Raw genomic sequence first — 20,472 nt, 5'->3', positions numbered from 1 at the left:
AAGGAATGTTTAAAAGAATGAACACCACTCTTCATATATTAGAGAAGAGATACTTCTTTCATTTTATAGAAGGGAGTAGAAAAGATTCAAAAGTAGTAGGTAAGATGCAAGGAGAGAACTGAAAGATAAATGTGTGCTCAAGATACACTTAATCCAAGTATATCAAAAGTGTACCAAAAGAGACATTTTTTCCTTCTATGAAAAAAAAGGCTCTAAATGGGGCATTTTCCACTTGGAGTGTCGAGAGTGGCAAAGCAAGAGGCACCTGAGAGGTAGTAGAGAGGCAGGCACAGGCTGTGAAGTCACACACACACACACACATGCACACACACTTTGATCAGTATGATGATTAGAAGCTTAGATCTGTAGAAACAATTTCCATATGAAAGTAAAGGTTGGGGTTGGGTTTGGAATGTAAAGAAGATGAAAAAAGGTTAAAGAGGTACAAGGAGGAATGGGAAAGTGTTAACTTTGGAGCATGGGGCAATTTACTTTTGGGACAACTACACAGAAGTCTTTGACAAGTCAAAAAAAAAAAAAAAAAACAAACGGGTGTCTGGGAAAAGGGAGGATCTTGCACAAGAGGAGGATGGGGCAAACTGAGTCAAACTTTGCCTACTCTGCCATTTTGCTTAGGGTTCTGGTTATAGAAACGGCCCATCAAAATGATCCTAGGGCTAACTTTGGTCCATTGCTGCTTCTCAGCAGATAGTCATTGCTGGAGCACGAAAAAGGCACAAAATAAAGCAAATGTGTAAATTAAAACTCCTAAGAACACAAAAAAGTAGATCTGTGTGAATTAGTGATTTTAACTTAGTTCAGCCTCCTTAACTAGGGTTTCTGACTATCTTGTGACACTTACTGAATACCTACTATGCGTCAGAAAATGAGCTAAGTTTACAAAATGCAGAAAAGGACAAGGGGAGCTCTATGTTTAAAAGCTCAGAGCCTCGAAGTGAGACTTTTGTGAACAACGAGGTTCAACAAAGTAGAGGTGCTTTGACACAAATATAAACACAATTTAGGGAGAGCAGAAAAGAGGGAATGGCCAACTGTTACCAAGAGACATAGAAAAGGTTTTAGTGAGGCAATGACACTAAGTCTTTTTAAAGAAAATTATATATGCTAATAAATAAAAGCCCAGAGTTCTCAATGTTAGATTTAGAGATAAACACATCTATTAGATGAAATAGGGACTAAGATTGTATCATTTCCATCTCTCTAGTTGTATACACTTTATTTTAGTGTGGTGGAAGGCTGGTTCATGGGGATGCTTAGGGAATAAGGTGAACATTCTAGTTAACACAACCTTATGTTAGGTAAAGACCACAGAGAAGTAATTCTTGTTTTCACATCTGCTAGTGATTATTTTCCAAAGTACATCAGTCTTTTCCTTGAGTTAATTACAGTCTCATGAACATAATTTAATCTTTCTTTGATGATTCAGGATCATAGTGCTTTCTGGCCCTTATTCTGCATCTGGGCTGGGACTGTCTGGTATTGGCAATGCAAACTTCTCCCTCACATGAATTCTTAAACATAGTCAAGTCTTCCAAGATCAGAATTGCAACCGAGATTTTTTTTTTTCTTGATCACATATTTGACATCAGACTAACTTGTTTTAGGAGCAAATATATAACCATCTACTTCTATCACCATTACTTGTTAAGCTTATCCTAAGTCATACAGGGAGTGTTTAGTATTGTGAAAGAGTCTAGAAATCATTGTATCCACAAGCCAAATAACAGAAGAAAAAGCTGAGCACCAGAGAAAGTAAAATACTTGCTTAAGGACCCACAGGTCATTAGAGCTGGGCTATAGCTTTGGTCTTCAAACTTTCAAGTCATCTATTTTCCACTATCCATACTACTTCCTCTTATTGAAAGTTTATTAATCTGGTTCTATTGTAGAAACTGATTGAATGAATAAAGGAATAAAAAATGAAGAATAAATAATATTGAACTTAGAAGAAGCAAAGACACTTATCATCCATACTTAAAAGTTATTCTGTCAAATACATAGAAAATAGCAGTAGCTAAAAACCAATGCTCCAATGGACTGTTTATCAATTTTTATTCCCAAAGCCAGGACAGCTCTTTCATTGACAGTCAACGGAGGTAAGCTTTTTGGTTCATAAAAATCAAAATTTCACCAAGGAGGCCTATATAGTACCCCATTTCCACAGGCACTACTTCTCCTGCAGAATGATGTTTGCTACCTTATTTTTGCAAACGAGCAGGACCAATTAGGTGTTCTGTAAGTTTCTTGTTGTTGTTTTCTCATGTGTGGTACATTTTTATTTTTACATTCCCATTTTTAATTTTTATTTCTTTTCCTTTTAATTCCCTCTACTCTATCCCTTAATTCTATTATGGCAGGTAAAGAACTACTTCTTGCCAAGCTAACTTAAATATTTACTCTTTAACTAAATATTTGGAGGATAAAACCAAAGGAGGACTATTTGACTACTATACTCTAATGAGAAATATGACATAACAAAATCATAACTCCAATGTATTGTTTTCTCCAGTTTTGTCTTTTACAGTGCTATGTTCACTAATTGTTATTATTTAGGTATACCTAAATAAGATCATCATTCTTTTTCCAATTCTCTTTTTAGTCCTGGCTGTGCCAAGATTAGCATAAAGAAAAGCCAATGTTAACTTTGGATTTATGTAAACAAAGAGAATGGAGAAATCAAATTGCCAAATATGCATTCTATTCATAAGTATGCATAAAACAGGCTGACCTTGCCTGAAGGAAAATCTATCTCTTAGGGAAGAGCCTCCACCATGAATGGAAATGATACCAAAAGTAATAAAAGCAGAGCTGAAAACTTGAATTGCGTTCCATATTTCATGCTACAACCGATCCTCGGACGTAATGAAAAAAACTGTCTTCAGTCTCTCTACATTAGGTCTATAAGCAATAAAGATCCTGCAAAAAGAAACCAAGGCAAAGCCTATGGCATATCATCTAGTCTAACCAGGTGGCCCTATCCACTTCTAATAACTGAGCTGCTAGAATAATCAATTCTGTCTCCTCTCTTGAAAAGTTTTACAGAGAGTGGGGAAATTGACACATGTGCCAGCACAGAGACATACAACCTCAGTAAATCAAAAAACAAATTTTGTTTCCACACTGTCCCAAGATTTGTGAAGCATACAGAATAAATAAATGACAGGATCCTAACCCTCAAGAGTTTGAAAATGGACATAAAGTTAGCACACAACAAGTACCCTGAACATCAGTTATTATCAGAATTCAAAAAGGGCTTGAACAACCAGGTAGGACTCAACAGAGTTGTAAGTGGATCAAATGGAAGCCATAGGTTATCCAAATGACGTAACCAGAAAAGCCTTATAGTTACCTATGCTATGTGGTTATTCAGATACTCCCCTGGTACTTTGATAAAACTCTCAATAGCATTCATATTTTCAGCCTCATCTTGAAATATGTCATCACCTACAAAGTGTAAGGCTAGAAAAATATTCAAGTGTCAAGCAGGTGTTTACAATATCCTAATAGGCCCATGCTGTCAGACAATTCCAGAATTTCATCTATTGGCCCATTCACTCAATCAAATGACATTTTTTCCAAAGCTTATATATACTAATGTAATGAAATAAAATATTATTGGAATGCAAATTTCATATTTGAGTTTGAAGCCAGCTATTATTATCTCATTCATCTACCTATCTAATTTATATCAGTTTCAATGAAATCAAATATGGTTAAGAATAAGGTACACATGAGGGATTTGAAGATAAGACAAGAATCCTGCTTTCAAAGAGCTTGCTGTCTAGTAGGTGAGGAAACCATATAAACAAGTTGTAAAAGCTACAGAGGCATAAAATGGGATTATGGGAGTACAGAAACAGAGATTGATTGGGCATGCTGCATTTAAGAAACACTCTCTTAGGTCTTAAAAGGAGGCTAGGATTCGGCAAGCAGAGATGCAGAGGAAAGGCATGGAATGGGAACGTATCATCGTGCTATAGAGAAGAGTGAGGGATGCTGAAGAAACAGCTCTGCAACGAGCACATTTGGGGTGATGAGGTAATGGAAGTGAGGGCTGAGAGGACAGGCAGTGACAGATGGTAAAGGAACTTTATCTGGTAGACAATGACGACCATCAGAGGTTCGGAACAGAGGACTGCCACAATCAGAGAGACACTTCAGAAAGTTCACACTTACATCTCATCTCTTTCCATCTCTTTTTGGGCAAATTTCTACAAATGTATAACCTGAAAAAGAATTGAGATTAACAGAAAATTCGCTTTAAGACCAGGGAGACTTGAAGCTAAAGGAGAGAAAGATACAAGTGATAAGATAATTAGTGGAATAAACTCTTTGAGAAGTGGGAAAGAGAAGGGAACTCGAGAGCATAGATTAAAGATCAGTTTCAGAAGGAAGAATAGAAGCTTTTCTATTTCAGACTGGAGGAAAGGAAGAAATAATAAAGGAAGACAATCTTTTAGACAGAGAGAAAAGAAACAGAATTTCTCTTAAGATGTTCTTCATCTGCTCAGGTAAGTAGAAGGCTGGCCATCCGATGGGAGTGAGGATGACAGAGCTTGTTAAGGGGTTTGATGAGTTTAAACAGCTATTTTCCCTGAGTAACTGGTGTATTTAACAGTCTTAGGAAGAACACTGTTTCTTATTAGGCTATTTTAAAAGGCTATTTTGCACCAGAATACATGCAAAATTTATCTCAGTTGGTAAATATATCCAAATACTATGATATAATTATGACATATCAAATAATACAATAAAATATATAAATGTATCTTGTTTTTCAATAAAGCCCTGAAGATGATGAGCTATAAGCCATTATCTATGAATAGTAGATTTAAAACAATTTTTAAAAAACTATATACTCTTTTTTTTAAACTGTTTCTTAAAAAAAAAACAGCTGTGGAGATCTTTTACTATAAACATGAAAACTGATCTATACTGATTTTAGAAATGTTACTGAGTTTTAGAAGATCACACTGTTAGTTAATATCTGGAATACAGATTCCTCACGTTATTGAATTAAACACATATATTCAACCACATATGCAATATATTGAACGTTACAAAACCATTTTTATGTCCCACAGCACATGACAGTGAATGGTAGAGTAGAAGTCAATAGGTACCGGTCAGCTGAGTGGATGGATGAATAAATAAATGTGAATGAATGAATAAACTAATGAATGACTGTGAGTCTATCATGTGTGTGCCCCGCACCTGAGAAAACACTCTTCTTGCTTAATGACTGAAAAAAAAAATGCTTCATAAACCCTCAGACTTGGAGCACAAAAGGGATCCTGGTAAGTCTGCCACCATATCCAACAAATGAGGACACGGAAACCAATCAGGACTGAGTGACTGACCTAAGTGGACTGCACGGAAGTTGAGCATCTCAAAACCTCAAAAAGGATTAATTTAATGATTTCTGGCACTTCTTCAGCTACCAAACACAAAGGTAAATTTTTTGTAAATGTTGAAAGGTGCAGAAGTTAGATGTTATTTAGAAATTTAAGTAGAAAAAAGAGTTAACAGAAATGTGTGTGTGTGTTTAACAAAATACTAAAGTTAAACATCTAATCATTTTACTTTTTGTTAAAGATCTCATCTCAAAACAGTAACTAAAGTAAGTGATTAAGGGAGAGGTTTAAATCTCTTCACCCAAGCTGTGAACAATAAAATATTAATTTAACTTGGTCTCTCCAATTTCTCACTCTTTCTTTCCTGCCTTCTTACTGATCGGAGCAGTCATTTTAGCCACTAAAGACCTGTGAGGTTTGATGCTGATTCTATGTGTACTTATGCCAAGTATGTAAATGTGAGGATCACTGAAAACTTGGGGAAAAGAAAGATGGCTCCTACATTAGAACATGAAGCATGGAGGCAAGATAGCCACAAACTTTTGCCTCTGCCCTGAGTGGTGGTCAAGACAAGCAAGGCAATGCTGACATCAATGGCCGTCAAGATATAAAAAGTCATTTCTTGCTGTTGCTCATGAATAGTCCTACCTTTGCAGTCTTAGAGTACCATTACCTCACTGACTATCAAGATGCTGGTCTACTTGCTAACTAGAAGGGCAGGATGGGGTAGAATTTAAGGACTGGAATCAGACTAGGTTCAAGTAAATCGTGGATCAAGCATTTAATAGCAATGTGACCATGAAAATCTTAGTATAAAGAGAAGTAATCTTAGTCTAAAGGGAACACCAAATATCACCTATCATCTTCATTTAAGTGTGAGAATTCAATGAGACCCATTGAATTCAATGAAGGCAAAGCACTTAGCAGAGTGTCTTGCTCGTGGCAATTGTTCAAGTATTATTGTGGGTGATAACTGCCCTCAGAGACTTAGCCAGGGCCTTGGTCACTCCAATTCCAAATGGTACCAGGGTATGGAGCCAACGTAGAGTGTGAAGCAACTGCACTGGATGACCGTGACTCAGCCAAGCCTGCTTTGATACTAACCTAAGCCCCTGGGTCTAGGTTGAAAGCATCATGCACAAGGGGCAAAGGAGGGAGGAAGGAGTGCCTGGTTGCACTTCCTTAATGGAATTTTCTCATTAATTGATAACTGTTGCGGACTGAAAGTTTCTGTCTTCCCCAGATTCATGGGCTGATGCCCCAGCCCCCAGTGTGGGTATAATTGAAGACGGGGCTTCTAAGGAAATAATTAAGATTCAATGAGGTCATAAGAGTGGGTTTATATCCACCCATGGTAATCCCATAGGATTAGTATTCTTATAAGAAGAGACATCAGAGAGCTCTCGCTCACTTTTTCTCTCTGCATATACACACAAGGAACACGTCACGTGGGCACACAGAGAGACGGTGGCTCTCTACAAGCCAAGAGAAGAGGTCCCACAAGGAAACTTATCTTGCTGACATCTTGATCTTGAACTTCAAGCCCCCAACTGTGAGAAACAAATTTCTGTTATTTAAGCCACCCAGTCTGTGGTATGTTGTTATGGCAGACTTGAGTAGACTAACATTATAATTAACTCAGTTTTACAGAAGTACATACAATTTTTGGGTGGGGAGAAAAGATGCAATGAAAAGAATACTGCATTTCGAGTCAGGGAACCCATATTCCTGCGTTAGTTCTAATACCTGGAAGCTGTGTAATCTCGGACAATTTGTTTAACCTTTTTGATCCTCTTTCTTAATTCAGAAAATGAAAACACTTCCTCCTCCCAATCAAGGCTGTTGTAACCAGACGCCTGGCATAGTAGGTGCTCAATACACTGATACTTAAAAGATAATAAGATCAAAGGGGAATCCTGTGAGGAGCATACAATAAAGATACCGTATCTAATAATTCTATACTACCACCTAAAGCAGAACACTGCGATCAATAGTCACGCTGTGCTTCACTTTATCAACATTTAGGAAACATTTATTGATGGCATGAATGTTCATTTCTGATGGTGCCATTAGTGACTGAGGTGATTTTTTTTCAATGTTTCAGTCAGTAATTTATCAAAGGAAATGGATGAGGCTTCTATGCCATATTTTTGTTTCCAATTCGATGATTACCGAAGTATGCATTCCTTGCTACTACGGACAAGGCGAGATGTCTATTCCAGTTTATTTAGCAATCAAAAAAGGAGCTGTGTGGCTTATAAATTTTAATTGTCCATTTACTGACAGCAACTACTATATATAAAACAGATAAAAAACAAGTTTATACTGTATAGCACAGGGAAACTATATTCAATACCTTGTAGTAACTTATGGTGAAAAAGAATATGAAAATGAATATATGTGTGTTCCTATGTGACTGAAGCACTGTGCTGTACCCCAGAAATTGACACAACATTGTAAAATGACTATATTGCAATAAAAATACATTTTAAAAATTGTCCATTTAAAGTAAAGACATATGAGAAATTTATCTGGTATCAGTATCAAAAAGAATTTTATTTTTACTGAAAAATGGCTTTATAGACACTACATGTTAAGCCATTTAGTGTCCATTTTTGGATTGGCTGCTGGAAAGCTAAAGATCTAAATTTGGGACCCTCCTCTAGGAAGTATCTAGCCTTCTTGGTGTGTATTTTGATCATTAACATCATTTTTAGCTTCAGGTACTATTCCTACCTTTGCTTCCTACTGTCTCCTGCTCTCACTTACTAATTTATACACATACACATCTCAATAATGGGGACTGTTAGAAAAGACATAATAAATGTAGCTGGGAACTGTTTCCAAAATTTAATCTATTTGTATATTTCAATAGTGTTTGGGCAGCACAACTGGGAAAACTAATTGGTTCCAGGTATATAAAAAAATAACCTGGAAACTCCCCAATATTTTCTTTTCCTTCAGCCTTCAACTGTATTGGTTCCAAGAAAAGAAGGGATTTTGTAAATACAACAGAAAAGGTACATATAACACAACTCAAGAAAAACATTAACTACTTTTCCTTCTCCAAGGAACTGCAGATGAATAATATGGAAATAATATGGTCAAATTATATTATCTTTGAGAGATGGTCAAATTTCCAGCTACTGTCAAGCCTCACCAGCAGACATGGTAAATGCATCTGACATATTCTTGGACACAGATAACTGACCCTGGCAGATCCTGCACACAGATCCTGTGCAGTGCATTGAAAGGGTTGGATGAATGTTTTTTATTTGTTGAACATCCATAGGGCATAAAATCAGATTTGAACACATGTATTTTAACAAGATTAGAATGCATTCGATCAGAAAGCATTTCAAGTCTCAAATCAACCTCTACTTTAAAGGTATAAGCATCATTTATCTTAAATGTTAAACAATGAATTCAAATCCAAAAACCATTTTCAGTGACGGTTTGATTAACTAGTCACATGTGATTTAACTTGACTTTTGTTTTCAAATAAATCCAAATGCTAGATAATGTGTGTTTGCATACATAATTTGGGGTTTCAGTCAACATTGACCAGTATCCAATATGGGCATATCAGCCTGATTTCTATATTCCTCACACCATATAAATTATGGAAAGAACATAATTTAAATACTGCAGTGGAAATTATTCACCATGAAAAAAATGATAATAAATTTAAAAAACATGCTTTTGTTTCAGCTTTGAAAGCAGTTTGCCAAAATCTGCAGGCCCACAAACGGTTTTAATCCACACAATATTCATTGACTCCACGTTTACTGACATTATTTCGAATTTCACTTTCATTCTCTCTGATATACCAGTGAGGGGAAAATAATTTGTTTAAAAATTATTATTAAAAATTCTTCCCTAGCACAGATTCTCATCAAAACAAACAGAAGTAGAGAAAAATAAGCAAAAACAATTAAGCAAATAAAAGCACAAAGGAGATTACAAAATTAAATATTTTACCATATTGTCTCATTTATCAGGCTTGCTCTGATTTCCTTAAAGGCCTTAGACAAGGTGCCAGGACTAATTTTATTGCAGCATCTGCTCTCTAGTTTTAACACGGGTGTACAAGCAGATTACAGTATTTATTTCAATCGATAACTAGCAATATGGAAAAGAAAATGTTTTAATAATGCCTTGAGTATGTGCATTATTTTATTTTTCAAAGCTTATCATTTCAGTCTTATAATATCCTTCTTATGCAAGAAGAGCATGTGGAAATTGAGGCTCAGAAAGGACAAACAATTGTCAAAGCAACATCTCAAGGATTATATGATCCAATCAACGAGCAGTATCCTGGTCTTGTCTTCCCGCACAATGATATTTCCGTGGACCTTACAGGATCCTATAAACCCAGTTTTAAAAAGGCATGTATGGGATTTGTGGGCAGAAGACATAGGTTTAAGATCCCCTCTGCTATGGACTGACCTTGGGTGGTTCCCTTACCTTCTCTGAGTTTAAGTTTCCTCATATGTAAAATGGGAATGATAAAGCTGCCAGCGCATTTTTATTCTGCTCAATTGGTGAGCCCAACGTTGAGATGACATGTCAATCTTGAGTCATCAAAGAGTAGATACCGTTGTCACTGATCCTAATGAGCAAGGCAGTTTTATTGGTAAAGAAACAAAAACAGATGAAATGAAAAGGCCTGAGCACTAAATAACACTTCCTACTTTCCTGAGGGCCCCGAGTAACTCCTGTCAACACAGTCAAGCAGTCAGAAAGCTCTCTCCACAACAGGGTAAGGTGACTACTCCATGGTTAACCAAGGTCAGCCGAAACCTTCTGCACACATCCATCAGCAACAGACCTATACTCATTTTATGCATTAATGAGAAAACACTTTAGCATCCATTCAACAGTGAGATTCCATTGACAAGGGCCTGGAAAAGCTGGGAAGACCAGGCACGCGAGTCCAGCTGAGCTAAGGTGCAGGGGGAAGGCGCACCAGAGGAACGGAGGTTCGTCTGGCGCGGGTGCTGCACCACCTCCACCCCCGAAGCTAAAAAGGGCATTACTTCAGCCGTGCCTGGGGCAGCCTGTAGTAGCCAACAACCTTCAGTTTAGTAAATCGAAAGGGACACAAGAAAAAAGGAAAACACCGGGATCACCAGTGTTTTTCATTGCAAGGAATGACTGATACCCTTAAAAACCCTGAAATATTCACATTCGCTTAGGGATGCCTAGTCTGCAAAAATGACAGGGCTCTGTCCTTGGAGACACACAGTGTGTACAGCCTTAATGTTTTTCTATATTTGGACCATGGTCCTTTTGACTATTACGGTCCCTTCTCTTCAAACCTGTTAACAATAAAATCCATTTTTTCAGAACCTGGAGATGAGTGAACAGCAGGGCAAAAACAGTGTCATAAATAAGCCTGTGGAAAACCTTATTTCATTACCTGCTACCATGACTTGTTTCATGAAATAGATCTTCCTTTCTTTTCTCCTCATGGGGAAAGGGGCACAGAGAGTGGAACTCCTTACTCATAAGAAAAAAAGCAAGAGAAAAGAAACAATACAGACATAGTCCTCAGAACCAAAAAATACCAGCACATCATATGGAAAACATTTATAAATAGTACCTCCTCACCAAGGGTTTACTATAAATGGAGGATTTCCACATTCTTGTCAGCTTATTTTCTCTGACGAAAACATCTCAAAGAAAACTTCAAGTGACTGTTTGCTATTTGGCTTAATTTCTATGAGATACAAAATAGGGGTAGAGTGTAAAATAACTATACTTAAAAGTTCTGGGTGGGAAATTTTAATTTTTATTAGACATTAATTAAATTTGACCAACACAAGTGAATCCAAATTGAGCTAAAATATTTAGTTCTAAATTGTTTCACAGCGCTTTCCTACATGGAACAAAGAAAATAGTTGGAACTCATCAAAAGCAATGAATTTGAAGTACTTTTTTCAAGGAGACAGTAATTAGGACTTTAAGCGAAAACTGGCACAAATCATTTAGACAGTGAATGGAGACAATGTCATCCAAAATTGGAAACAAAGGGCTATTCTTCTGAAGTAACAGTTTCCCTGCTGTGTGCATAAGAGTTTGGTGTGTCCAAATAGTATGTACACAAATGTCTGGAAAATCCTTCCCTTTGTTTCTAATGTAGTGATTTGATGTCAAGAAGAGTATTATAAATAATTATGAAATGAGCTTCTAGGTAATAGTAGGTAGTGCCTGTCAAACATAAAAGAAGATTTTCATCCTGAAAAGCCACAAGGAATTCTCTTCCTTTGATCTGTGTAGCGAGGAGAGGGAAGTCAGGAATCTCTTCCATCATTGCTACTACCATGAGGGGAGCCAGCCTAACAACAAACCTCATGCACAGTCAAAAATATCCCAACAAAAGAAACAAGAGCCCAAACACTTAACAAGTCTCTGGATCAAGCCTAACCTGAAAGTACACTGTCCCTGGACCGCTGAGGATCATGAGCTGATAACGTTTTCATTTTTGCTGTAGAGAGTTTAGGTCAAGTTCCCTGCTCCTTACTATCAAAGGCATCATCATATAAATACTATGATTAAAACAGTTTGGCTGGTGTTTCCCACTTCCCAAGTCTACTTGTTTGCCCATGGAGAAGGCATGATGCTAAGGAAGGTTGTACCGTCTTCCCTCTGGATTGCAACTTTCTGCCTAATTCACTCTCTCAAAATGAGAAGTAATTCAGCTCCTGACTGCTCAAGGTCACAGGTGACCCCACGAAGACAGTGTCAGGATGATGAAGTCCATGGACTCTGGAGAAATGGGTCTCAATTCTAACACACCATTCACCAGCTGTGAGACCTTGGTTAAATTACTAATCTTCCCAAATTCCATTTCTTCACTATAAAATGGGGTTAGTAATAGTCCTTATGCCAGAAGGTTGTTATGAGTATTAAATGAGATACTACATGTAAATCATTCAGCACAATATCCAGCACTTATAAATACTCTTAAAGGACTTGGCATTCTTACTTACATACTGGCAGAGGTAACTTTCCAGCAGCTGTAAATATGGGCAAACATTATATTCACAAACGTGGGTACCTGACTTTTATTATTTGGGCTATATAAATAACAAGTGCATCAAATTAGTTGAAAATGGTTATTTGATTTTGCTTGTACCCACATGTGAATACTTGTGTATGTGTGTCTATAGATTTTGTCTCAGTGTAGGTGTAACTCGAAGCATGAAAATATTCAAAAGGAAAACTTTTAAAAATTGTATTTCATAAAGTAAAAATTTTTAAGTAGACTATCAATTATCAGTGTTAAGATTTTGTTTATAAATACAAATAAATATATATAATAAATATATAATATATAATAAATAAATACATTTATATATAAATGACAGAATGACTAGATAGAAAATGTAGCTCATTTCTTGGCTGGTGGGCAGGAAAGTCGTTCAGGCCCCCAGTGCAGCCTGTGAAAGACATCTAAGTATCCCTGAAAAACAAATGTGAATATGCATCTCGTCAACTTCAGGGAGAGACACTCCTCCATAAGGGGCTAAAATGCTAAGAAAAGGGGAGACTCAGTCATCATCTTTATTTGGGAAAACTGGATGTTCATATTGCTATTCACTGTTTCCTCTGATCCTATAGTGACTAAACATTAGTTAATTTTTGGTCGTTAGCAGTTGGCTTCAAAAAGTCAACAGGTTATTTGGAAAATTAACACATGCTAAAAGCAATTTTCCCCCAAGAAAAACATCATTAAAGTTCCAGTTTTGTCAGCTAACTTCTATCATGCAACCTGAAACTGTAATTAAAGTTCAAAGTGGTCGAATAGCAAACTGGTCACATCTAAAAGCAGGGAAACCTCTGCGCTAAGATTCAGTTCGTGGGCGCAAACAGTCCCTTTGCAGGCTGGTAAGGGGTGTGACATCCATGCCAAGCCCCTGACAGTGACCCAGCACCACTGGTTAGTTTGGAATTCACCTTGCTCACCTTGTACTTGAAAATCCACATATCACTTAATGACAGTGAAGAACGGATTCACTTCAGATGCAGGTCAAATTGCTAAAATCCCTTCTCCCTCCCCCTAGGATGTGGAAAACCTTACTGTCACCCAAGAATGTCCCCAAAATTAAATTAAGCATCACATACTTTCCCTTTACCTTAGACTTAGTGTCTGAGTTGCAGTACAGCTGAGTGGCAGCAAAAACACTGAAAATGTTTGCATTTGACTGGTGTGAAAAAACCTTTCTTAAAGCTCACAAATATTGAGGCATTAAGCCTAGGAAAGCATCACCGTGCTCAGCTGCTGAAGTGTGGCTGGCTCTATTACTGCAATTTTTAGATACATATCAACATTCAATTAACATCCATGATATGATATTAGTCACTGTTAACACTTATTAATAAGCACCTCTGCCTCTACTCTGCAAAGTGCATAATTCAAGTTTAACAAGGTAGGACTCAAACTGCCAGATGGCATCTTCTCTTGATTTATGCTTCTCTTTGAGACATGAGTTCTTTCCAAGCGAATCGCTGAAAGTTTGAAAGTGTTTGGCCTACATTTTTATACATGCCCAATATGGTTAGGAACAAGACGTGTGTGGCTGATCATCATGAGTAAAGTTACACATGAAAATTTATAAAAGTACACATTTTCTGCTTGGAGTATCTAGTTGATGAGAAAGATTCCAATTTGTTGAAAGAGATTAAAATTTAAAACCAGAAGATAAAGTCTCAGAAATGGCTTCCTTTTAACATCTTGGGGGATGATAAGCAGAGGAAAAGAAGTGAATTGGGAAGATTTAGGAAGAGGAATCCCTGAAGCTGCATTATTAATGTCTATGGAAAGTATTAATGTCTACAGAAAAAATGTGAAGAACTGGTCTCTATTCTGGAACAGAAATATCCTCGTTTTAGTAGTGAGTGCTTCTACCTGCTACCTGCAGGCGATCCAAATGGTCCAGGAACTGTGGTCTCTATCAGACAATAGCTTTAGAGGCATCATCATTTATTCTGTGTTGCTTCTTGGTGTTAATGGATAAATTCTGAGTTTGCTGGACAAAGACTGGTTACATACTGATCACTGTGTAGAAACCCCTACATTTTGAACAGACGGAGGAAGGCAGGACCCCGCTCTCCTGCACGGCGTGGAGAACATGATGCACTCAGTCTGCACAGGGAGGTACAGCCAGAAGGGCTCACACAGCGGCTCAGCCTGCCCTGCCCTCCCATTTGATGCCGTCCACAGATCAGAACGGAGACAGCCTTCCCCGAGATCTCGCCAAGTATGAATGAGGTCAAGCAGTGGCCGGTATCCAGAAAAATGGGAACAAGGGCCACAGAGAGGCACCGCTGTAGGTGAGAGAGCTTATGATAGACATGGAAAGAATGCTAGATTAAAGTGAGTACCCATATACTTTAAAATACTTAAATTCATTGAATTTTCTTGATGACTCTGAAACTTCACATTTTACAGTTGAGAATGTTACTATCTGTGTTAGAGCACACAGATCGTAAGGGCCAGGTCCAGGGTTTTAAGCTAATTCTCTTTTACTCCAGAACACCAAATATTTCCATGGATCCCTGACACCTCTCAGCATACGAATTTAGCTCTCCTGTTTATGTATCCTCAGATAAATCACTTAAAATCACTGGGTCTTGGTTTTCCCACCTACAAAATGGACACCATAATTCCTGCTCTGCTACCTTCCTTAGTTATTTTAAGAACTAAACAAATCTATATGTTTGAAAACAATAATAAAATGAAACTCACTAGATCATTAGAAGACATGAACATTCACTCCAGGGCCCCTCTCAGTCAGTTTTATAGATGTCCCCGTCACAGCCCTTCTGTGTCATGACTCAAGTTCTAATAGGATTTGGACCCTTCTTGGATCTAGGAGCGCATCCAGTTTATCCCTGTTCATCTTGACGTCTAAGTCTATCCTGCCCCCCAGACGCATCCCAAGTCCTCTTCTGTGGCCTCACAGGACAGACAGCTGCTAATGGTTTATCACACTGGGCCACAGTGTTGATGCACTTATCCCTCAGATGAGAGCAGGAGGCCACTGGAGACAAGAATTCTACCTGTGTTTGTTAATGTACTCCAGGCTGCTGTAACAAACAAGACCCAAAATGCATAATGGCTCATTCATGGTAGCAATCTAAACTGAGTGACCTGACATACGGGTGGTTCCCCTCAATTCAGGGACTTAAGCTCCTTCAGTCTTATGGCTCACCATCTGAAACAAGGATTCCAAGGCCCCCACGATCATCTGCCTCTAGCTGGCAAAGGAGGGAAAACATGGAGGGTCACCCAAGGGAGGGTTTATGAGTCAAGCATGGATGGGGCACAGGGCACTTCCACCTACATTCCACTCACCACATCTCAGCCCCGTGGCTCATCTAACTGCAGGAGAGGCTGAGAAATGCCATCTGACCACGAGCCCTGGGAGAACAGGCAGGACAGAGGTTTGGTGAAAAGCCAGCCAGTCTCTGCCACACTCATCCTAGGAACTTCAGAGATGCTTCCTGACGTCTGAACGGTACACTCAAGTCTTGGTCATGCAGTCATGAAGGGAAAATTTTACTATACATAAAATACAGTATCTAGATCGAATTCACTTAAAATTCACTAATTCACTGCTTGCCTTCCTTTTCCTAATTCTACACCCAAACCCCATATTAAGGATTAAAAAACTATATTACCCAGAAAAAAAAAGCAGAGCAGCACAAGCAAAGACCAAAGTTCCCCCCCAAAATATCACCCAGTAATAAGGGAATATTACAGGGAGGGGAGAATCATAAACAGAGATAAAATTCACTAGCAATACATTAAGAAAAGATAGAACATGACAGAGCATTGCACTTGCTGTGCAATTTCCTTTAGAATTTTACATTTTTATAATACTAAAAGGTAAAGTCCTATCATGTTTCTGTAGCTAACCTAGACTTTGTATCAGAAAACTCTGATGTCGAGGCTTTAATATCTAATCAGGTTTAAAATGAAATGAGTTTAAAAATTGACCAAACGCACAGATGAAAAAGACACTTAAAATTTTTTGCTGTAAATAACGTCACTAAGAACAAAAATGAATGCACAGCCTTTTAAAGGCATCATAGAGAACTCTGTGGTAGGTAAAGTACTTTAAAAAGGTCTACATTTGATCAAGTCAAGATTGCCAGTGCATCTAATTCTTACTAAAAGAAATCTGTCAAGTGTAAATTTAAGCTTCAAGAGGAAACTAGGTGTGTATTTTCAGTATTTCATCACCCCTGGCAAGTTTCAGGTGATGAAAGGCTACAGGTAACGCCAATCCAGAGGATCTCGTTAGTGGAATCTGCTTCACCACACAAGCTCTTAAAATAGGCTTATTTCTGCTATTTTTCTAACTATATTTTAAAAGAGAAATGACATAGGTTTCACAGATGCTGGTGAAATAATTACAGTTGCATAGGCAGAGCATATAATTAGTTGAAGAAGAGGGTAAAAAAAGACTTCACCTACACTACGTGGGCACAAAGAGTTAGGATTAACTGGGAGACAACTGCTGTCTGTGTCTTGCACAGCTGTAACCAGCCCTGAGGCAAAAACAACAGCTACACACACACACAAGTAACTCAGAACACAAAGAGAAGATAGCCTTCTGCACTGAAAATAAACTCAGCAGTTACCCTCACCCTATAGGTGTGCAGCAAATATCAGGCCATGGAGTAAAAAGAGGAGGGAAAGCAGTGAAGTGACTCTTCCTCTTCTGTAATCAAGGCCCCAGTACACTTGCCCAAGTCACAGAGCACCTCTCTTCTTGGTGCCCCGTGCGTGGGAATGTCGCCCCTTCATGCACTGGAGTCCTCAGGAAAGGGAGGCTGGAAGTACTGGGAGAGGAACCAAATTCTCTCATCTCCATATAAACCTTTGTTGAACTCATAAGCGTTTCAACTTCTGGGCTGAAGGAGCTCTTAGGCATGAATATCAAAAGCTATTTGTACCTGTTTTCACAATCTCCTTTAATTATTTTGTGAAGTGTGCAAGCAATTTGATGACGACAGAGTACAGCAAACTACGGTTCAAACGTAAATTGCTCATGGAAGCACAAGACCAGTTTGCTTTTACCCAAATGTATAAATTCTGATTGGAAGAATTTGTTCATGGCTTAAACAGTCACATCTTAGTGGGGAAGAGCTCAAAGGAATTGGGAATAATTATCAATGAATCCTACACATGGCCAGCCTCACTCAATATCAGAAAAAACTGCATCAGTCCTGAATCAGATCGACTGTCCTACAAAGGCTGGGATTTTGGAAGGTATGTACAGCAACAGGTTCACACTCTCCTGTTCTAGCTTGATACCAGGATAAATTTTAGACTATCAGTGTTGACAATTCTAGTTTCTCTGGGGCCAGGCAGGTAATGAAAATGTGTAGAGTAGCATGGTGAAGACCAGAGGGAGAGGGGTGCCCGAGAGCCAGCTGAAGAATGGATGCCCTGCTTTGATGTGAATTTAATGTGAATGGACTGTGTGTGTCTCCCCATAATTCACACGTTGAAATCTTAACCCCCAGTGGGGTGGCATTAGGAAGTGGAGTCTTTGGAAGTTAATTGGGTCACGAGGGTGGAGCTGTCAGGCTGGGATTGATGCCCCTAGAAGAGGAGACACAAGGGTGTTTGCATCCCCTGTCTCCCAATCACATGAGGATACAATGAGAAGGTGGCCATCTGTAAGCCAAGAAGAAGGCCTTCACCAAGAACTTGACCATGCTGGTGTCCTGACCTTGGACTTCCATCCTCCAGAACTATGAGAAATAAATGTCTGTTGTGTATACCAGTCCAAGGTGTTTCTGTTAGAGCAGACAGAGATGATTAAGACAGATGGCCAATGGGAAAAGGGCAAAGCTCACATTCTTTTTAAGAAAATAGGACAACCTAATAAGGACACATGCCTGTCGAGAGGGGCCACTTCACTTGGAGAAAGGCAGAACGAATTACCACAGGAAAAGTGCTCAAAAATTATTGTGAATAGACTTAAGACAGATGATTAGGGAATACCAGTCCTTTAAATTTGACTCCATGGGGTGTGGTCACAAAAATTTCAGTCCACGTCCAAAAAATAAACAACCAAAACAAGAAACACATCCTTAAGAAAATCCCTTAACACTGCACTAATAGAATGTCACTTTGTGTAATGTTAGATTGTGATTTAAGATGAACTATATGCAAAATGTACACCAAGTAACTGTAAGCATAAGGGTAATTACATGGGCTGCCAAAGGCCAGCAGGTGTCTGTAGGGAAATAAAGAACCAGAGGAGCAAGACAAACATGGTGCACGACTCTGGACCACTTCTCTGGGCTGCCCCAGCATAGAGGGTACAGCCCAGGCTCCCCAGCAGGGGAAAAGAAGCAACTAATGCCAACATTCCTTTTCAAGGAGCCCTGAAACTCCCCCACATTCTCTGACATTCCAAGGATAGCGGTAAGGAGCCACAGCGCCCTTCCACCTAAGCCGGGAACCTTTTACATCATGGAACTTGTTCCTTCTTTGGTTGGAAGAGAGGAACGGAGAGGCAAAGGGGCCCTGCCTTCATTTGCTCTCTTATCAAGTAGGCAAAGCTGTACAAAAATAAATCTTCCACTTTTCTTCTAGAAAAGTTTATTCAGAAAAAAGACTCTGCATGGAAACCGTTTCCAGAGAAGGTCTGAGAGGGCTAGTTGTCTCCTAATCCAGCTCTGTCCTCTCATCAACTTTCTGAGCTCATATTGAGGCATACCAGATCTCTTCAGACTCTGCACATGTTTTATTCTGCCATCTACAAAGGACCAAAAGGAATCTGGTAGAGATGCATGGAACACCAAGGTGTGGGTACCAAGACCTTCACTATTTATCGAGCACATACCATGTTTTAGGTGCTGTGCTTGGTGCTAGGTCTACAGTAGGGAAACAAATTAATTTAGGATCCTGCCCCAGAGAAATTCTGGCTAGTGGACTGCCCTCCTATCACAGGATAGAATGACTATTCTCCACCTACATAGGGCCTAATACATCTACACATTAACTTGCACCTTCATTTAAAAAGCAGCATTTAGATCATGGTCAGGACCGATACAGCCATATCATGAACTGGGTCACTGCTCTGTGGATACGGCCTGGTTCTGCTGTATTGTCAGTATTCCCAATGCACTCAGTAGATTTTAGAGAAATAAGATATGAAATGGTTCTCAAGTAGCTTACAATCTCCTTTTAGAGACAAAATATCTCCATGAAAAACAAATAACAATATAGTTGGAAAAGTACCATGGACAATTCAAAACTGCAAATATTCCATAGATAGGGTGTCCCTAAAATTTATTATCTGAACCATCAGAACAAAAAGGGGCACAATTAATATTTAACTTCAGGACATTCCTTGGCAAAACAGAATCTAAGATCACTTTTTTCATAAATCCCTTCTTGGAGGGTGAATTCTATAATTTAAAAAATAGTATTTAGTTCTTCCTCAAAGAAATATTTATGGAATATTTGCTGCATTTGACGCAGTATGACAGGCTCTTTTAGAGACAGGCTTTGGAGAGGAATTCACAAAGATAAATAATACACAATAGATGACCTCAGAATTTACAGAAAAGACAGAAAAATTGCTGACATGTTCTGAACACAGACCACATAACAGATAACCTTATGCTAAGCTTTTTGCATACATTATCACACTGAATCATCAAAACAATGCTCAGAGGTAGGTGACATTACTCTCATTTTATAGATGAGGTTTGTAGTGGTTAAGTAACTTGACCAGGTTCACACATGTTGTAAGGAGCTGGCGTTGGCACTATGTACGTCCCTAAGCAGTGCCCCCGCTCTTAGTCTGTGACAGGTAGTACAAAAGTAATCCACAGGAGGTAACAATGTATTTATGGCTGGAATAATCATGAATGGCTAAATGAAGGACAGAGATATGAGACATGGATTAGAAGGATTTTAAGGGCAGAGTTTAGAGGGGAAGACCACTCAGGGAGGTGGGACAGTGAACTCATAGCCTAAAGATGGAAGAGAGCAGGTGGACAAGGAAGAGTACACTTGGCTAGTACTTCATAGTTTTGTATAGAGGAATTGAAAACAGTA

General features: G+C 38.6%; 1 protein-coding gene across 13 annotated transcripts in view; it reads right to left on the bottom strand.

Moving 5' to 3' along the window:
* Positions 1 to 20,472, bottom strand: part of HIVEP2 (HIVEP zinc finger 2) — a 179,389-nt gene that overhangs the window by 33,919 nt on the left and 124,998 nt on the right. Inside the window, exon 1 of one of the 13 annotated variants that reach the window (XM_045524606.2) lies at positions 9,843 to 9,987. The exons of the other annotated variants lie outside the window; for them this stretch is intronic. The gene's annotated coding sequence lies outside the window, so the exon portion shown is untranslated. Of the gene's footprint in view, positions 1 to 9,842; positions 9,988 to 20,472 lie in introns of those variants that run through there. 13 annotated transcript variants of the gene reach the window in all.

This window comes from Camelus bactrianus, chromosome 8 (genome assembly GCF_048773025.1).
Source record: "Camelus bactrianus isolate YW-2024 breed Bactrian camel chromosome 8, ASM4877302v1, whole genome shotgun sequence".
In the NCBI taxonomy this organism is placed as follows: domain Eukaryota; kingdom Metazoa; phylum Chordata; class Mammalia; order Artiodactyla; family Camelidae; genus Camelus; species Camelus bactrianus.
Note: the sequence above shows the minus strand (reverse complement) of the source record. Positions and strands in the feature narration are given on the sequence as shown.